Here is a 5,960-nt window from a genome sequence, read left to right as displayed (position 1 = left end):
AGCTAGCTTGCTTACAACTAGCCCTGTTCGACATAATTTCCCGTGCGTGGATGCCCGTGCATTGCACGGAACACCAAGATTGGGGGTGGACGGCTCCGGCAGCGGCCATCGCACCAGATTTTTCAATGGCCTTCTAGATGTGGTGGGGAGGAGATAAGGCTGATTGTGAGAGACAAGGAGTTGTTTGTAAATAGGGAACAAGTGCGGGCATCTTTTTGCAAAAATGGAGAAGCTTGGTTTGTATGCGTCAGATCTAGATCCGACGGCTATTGGTGAAAGATGGGAGGCACAACATCATCACCAACTCAGGACTTGTTTGATTCGCAGGATTTTGAAAACGCGGGAATAGGACACGACAATATTACAAGTTTCAAATTGATATTACAAATGTTAGGAGTAATGTTGCACCTACGAAGAGGGAATTACTAGGAAGTTTACGTAAGAACTTTCGTAACTTTAGGTGGATGCAGCATTATCATACAAACTAAAATCCACCGCCCTGACAAGTCACTAATGGGCAAATAAGTTTTCGAGTCTCTGGCCACTTGATGTTTCAAAAACAAATTCAGCTTCTGCGGAGACTTTGTCATTTAGGTTTAGACGCTTGCGGTGATTAGCACGCCATTCATTGTTGCGCCAGAGAACACCAAACCTCATTACCTTGAGCACACTTGCCTCCAGAACAAAGAACCTGGCCAATTTAATCTCAGATGTGCTGCCTCAGTAGTCGATCAAATCAATTTCTGTAAGATGGAGATCAAGGCATTCGATGAGATTGTTATAGTGCAGCACATTTTTCACTTTCGGGTCTTTTTTTATCTGCAAAAGAAAAGAACATATTAGAGCAACTAGCTGCATAAGATTGCCATGTCATCAAGAGGTACCAATATCATTCGCTGATATGATAGCGTTGGCTGGCTAGTGATATTTTTTCACTCTCTCTCTCTCTCTCTCTCTCTCTCTCTCTCTCTTTCTATTTCCTCTCATTTAACTAGGAGCACATGAAGAGCTTGGGCATTTGTTGCCTTCCACTATGTGGCCGATGCCATATTTTGCAAAAGTAAGCCACATAATACGCATCAATGTCAAATCAAAAGATTTTGGCACCGCTCTCGCGATGTGAGAGAATTGGCATCGCTGTGCACACAGACCCAGATGTATAAACAAATCAATCAAACCAACTACACCAGCCTCTCACTCTCCCAAACATGTGTTTTTTTATTGCCTCAGTCCTCTCTCTCTCTCCCAGGCAGTGTTTTTTCATTGCGTGAGTTACTTTGGCACCGGAGCAAAGTAGGTGATCCAGATTGGGGCACCAGGTGAGCAATGGAGGGGCATCGATGCCAAATGCATTACAAGTGAATTTGGCACATGTTTTGGCCTACATAGCCCACTTTTGTACTCCCTCCATCCCAAAATTCTTGTCTTAAATTTTTCTAAATATGGATGTATCTAGTTACATTTTAGTGTTAGATACATCCGTATCTAAACAAATGTAAGACAAGAATTTTGGGACGGAGGGAATACTACCTCATATTTAGTATAAAATTTTGACCATAGATTTACCTAAGAAAATGCCAATGCATGTCACTAAAAATTACACCATTTGAAATTATGTTCAAATACAAATCCAACGATATAGTTCTTAGTGACATGCATTAACATTTTGTCAGTTAAATCTATGGTCAAATTTTGATACTACAAAATTGGAAGAGTAAACCAGGACGGAGGTAGTACTTGCTCTTAGGGTAACCATAGAGTTACTGGAGTAGTCTAAGTTACTTTCTACTATGACTATCCTAGGCTACTATAGTAGTACAGCATAAAAATGATGCAGGTGATCATGTTTGAAAAAATACTAAAAATATTTCTTTCGGTGCAGTGCGTAGATGCAGTTTTAAACACTACACTTGTCATTGTAATTTGGGAAAATTACGAAAAAATTGAGCTACATTGTGATTACTGTTTACTTATAGGAAAGAAGTTTCATCTTGATGAATAGCTTCTCCGTGCACGGAAAGCATGTAAGGAATCCAACAACTTGATCCAGATTGGGGCAGATAGATTTTAGTGCTAAGATCTTCACTGTGCACATGGACTAGGTCAAGCTTGTGGGAATCATTTTCTGGAAGACGGTTATAAATACATCAAGAAGAAATTTAAAAATGTGAATTTCAAGAAGACAGAGAAGAAGATGAGTGCTATACCTGAACGATTATGGATCCAATAAAGAGTTCAGAGAATTTGGCACACGAGTACACCAACACTGTCAATTTCGGCGCGTCAATGACCCTAATTTTTGTTGGACCTTCTAGATCCGATACAAGCAATCACTCAAGGCAAGGCGCATTCTCAATGACCATAACGTGGAACAGATGGAGTCATCTCTTCCCAATTGATGTCTTGTTGTGGGGCCAGCAAGACACATAAATCCATCGGAGATTCGTCGAGGCGATGTGGAGGCTAATGAACCCATGGATCTGCTCAAGACGAAGGTACTCGACCCAGTACAGCTGCGGAGCAGGTGCTCCATAGCCTTCTTCGAGATGAGAACGTCGAAGAGGTCGAGCTGCTTGAGTTGAGGGAGAAGAAGGGAGGGCGCGACATTAATCTGGGGAAGATAGCAGGAGCTGAACCTGGCGCGGCGCAGCGTTGGCGTGAGGCGGAGCGCGGACGGCGGCAGAGAGCGACATCGTCCAGCTTCAAAGCTGAGCTCCTCGAGCTGATCTAGGGCGGGGGATAAGAACCACTCATCGAACTTGGGTTGGACCTTGCAGTTGGTACTAAACATGCGGATGTCAAGGCGTCTGGCTGGCCCAGGGTGCGGTGAAAGGATCTTGGAGACTGCGGCCATGCATTTGCAATCCCCGTCGCAGAGGCAGCTGTCGACGGTGAGGTTGCGGGGGACACAGCACCAGAGGGGGCGCCACCGTCGAGAGAGCAGGGCGGTCCGCACGGCAGATTTGGTGGGGAGGAGGCCGATGATGATGAGCAGCATGTCATCGAGGAGGCTGCTGATGAAGTCCAGGCTCGCCGGATGCGGTTTTGGCTCGAGCCGCCTCCGCTTGTTGGCTGCCTCGCCGTCCATCTCAACTGACGGCAACGCCGGTGTACACGTGTGCTGGTGTGTGTTGTGTGTTGGGTATGCGCGAGTGCGTTCTTCTGTGCATGCCGCCGCGCAGTGGTGAATTGTGCGCGATGCATCCTTCGCGCGCAAGAAGCTTGTCCTCAATGCGCCCTCAATTCACTAGCGTGCGGGGTGCTACCCCGAGTGGTTTCAACTTTGTTTACTTCACTGCGTGTCAAATGGGCCTCTGGTTTACTTATTTTCACCCACTGCCACATGGGCTAGCACATGAAGATATAGAACACGAGCTGACAAGGCAGCATGTGGATTGGTTGACCGGTCAACTAAACAATATACAGAGCTATACGCTGACACAGTGAGCGTATAATCTGTCGGTATAGAGAGTTCGAGTGAGAGGGGAGGCCCGTGAGAGATAGCAGAGAGAGAAAGAGCTACTCCCTCCGTTCGATAATGTAGTTCCAACAATTTTTTTAAGTCAAACTTTTGAAACTTTGACCAAGTTTATAAAGAAATTACTTATATCTACAATACCAAAGATAAATAATAGTATGAAGTAAGTACATGTTGTGATGAATCTAATGATCGTTCCAGATGTAAATGTTTTTCTCCACATATACCTGGTCAAACTTTTCTGAGGTTTGACTTTTCAAAACATCCATATGCTTATGGATGTGACAGAGTCCCTAACTAGAGAGAGAGAGAGAGAAAGTGTGTGTGCATGTGTGAAAGAGACATGGACAACACACAATAAAGGTAGAGAAAAAGCGTGCATGTCTTATGCAAACATATCACACATGCATCTTCAACAACGGAGGCAAGGTGAGGAGATAGTGTGTGGTTGTTTGGAACCGAGAGAGCAAGACCCCTAGCACGTGGCCAAGAGGGGTCTGACAAACAAGGGAGAGAGGTCGAGAGAGACGTACGGAGAAAATGCAGACATGGGGAGGAGAGAGTGTATGTTTGTCATAGAGAGATCCCCTGGAGATCGTGATGGGACTACATGGGTGGGAGATCGAGTGACAAGGTGTGTGCGTGATAGAAGATGCCCCGAGAGATATCGAGATAGACGTATGGATGGAAGGAGACAATACGTGTGTTCCTGATGGCTAGTAAGAGATAATCATACTTACGAGGGGGGAGTGCTTGCGCCTATGATGGAGTGAGGGATTATGGTACTTAGGGGGGTGCGTGTCACATGGAGAGAGAACAAGGGCGGATAGTGTTGGATGGGTCTATATGTATAGCGTGAGCGAGACATGTGTATGTGTGAACCAGGGAGATATAAGGCCGGTTTGGCTTGCGTCCTGAGCATCTTCTGCCTGGCCTGGGGTTGTGGCTGGATTTCATGCACGCTTGTTTGGTTGCTCCCCTGTGAAAAAGAAAGCCTGCTGGCCTGGGTTCCCTTGCACTTTAATTAGCCTGGCTGAACTCCAGACACTGCAAGCAGCCTGGCCCAGGCGACCAATTTCAAACGCCTGGCTGTGCCTGGTCGTGCGGCCACGAGGCTAACAGCAACATGGATGGATATTAGCATTAAATAATTGATGCATGGATTGATTTATGGGACGTTGATGCTTTGCCTGGCCCAGGCATGAACCAAACGCTTCAGCACCACACAAGCCTGGCCAGGCAGAAATATTTTACATCTCACGTCCACACCAGGCAGTACCGGCCATCAAGGCATGATGGTCAGGTCATGAACCAAACTGACCAATAAATTTTGAGAGAGATTGAGGAGCCCCGATAAGGCTGAGTGGTGCGTCAGATAGCTGAGAGGGGGAAAGAGATATTCCATCCACTCGATAATGCAGTGCATGTAAATTTTTTAGAAGTCAAACTTTGGAAACTTTGATCAGGTTTATGCAAATGTTATGTATATCTACAATACCAAAGATACATCATACAAAACTACATCTCATGGTGAATCTAATGGTATATGTTTGCCGTACTAGATGTAATTCTTTTTCTCCACGTACATGGTCAAACTTTGTGATGTTTGACTTTCCAATAAATCTATATGCTATGGACCGAGGAGAGTGCCTCAGTCGAGACAGATCAAGTGCGTGTGAAGGAGAATGAGTAAGTGTGCAAAAAGAGTATGTGTGTGAAAGAGAAAGTGACAACAAACGATAAATTAGAGAGAGAGTATGTTTTTTCGTTTCTTATGCGAACATATCACGCATGCATCTCCGAGATGGAAAAGCGAGGTGAGGAGATACACGAAGATAGCTAGTGTGTGATTGTTTGCAACGGAGAGACACACCCCTGTAGCACATGTCCAATAGAGGTCTGGCCAACAAGGAAAAAAGGTCGAGAGGGACACATGGATGGCATGGACGCATGGGGAGGGTGTGTTTGTGATAGAGTGATCCCCTTGAGATCGTGAGGGGACTATATGGGTGGGAGATCGAGGGAGTGTGTGCACGATAGAAAGATGCCCCGAGAGAAATCGAGATAGACCATGCACATGTTTGTGATGGAGACTAAGATTAGCTAGTCATATACATATAGGGGGGACTGCGTGTGCCTACAATTGAGTGACAGACCATCATACTTGGCTAGCTAGGCATGAGATTGTGTGTGTGTGTGTGCGTGTGAGATGGAGAGAGAACGAGGGAGAGAGATAGAGTTTTAGATGGGCCTATCGAGTGCGAGTGAGATATGCATGTGTATGTGTGACCCAGGTGGTTGGAGAGTTTGAGAGAGGGGGGGAGAGCTCCGAGACGACATAGTGGTGTGTGAGAGAGTTACGGGAAAAGAGTCAAGGAATTTGTGTGCATACGATGAGTGCACCCAAGATATCTAGCTTGGACTAGCTAGAGTATCCTACATAGTGTGCGAGAGAGACCTATAGATGGTGTATATATGCATG

This window comes from Triticum dicoccoides, chromosome 4B (assembly GCF_002162155.2).
Source record: "Triticum dicoccoides isolate Atlit2015 ecotype Zavitan chromosome 4B, WEW_v2.0, whole genome shotgun sequence".
NCBI classification, from domain to species: domain Eukaryota; kingdom Viridiplantae; phylum Streptophyta; class Magnoliopsida; order Poales; family Poaceae; genus Triticum; species Triticum dicoccoides.
The sequence above is the reverse complement of the archived record's forward strand: the minus strand, read 5'-3'. Positions refer to the sequence as shown.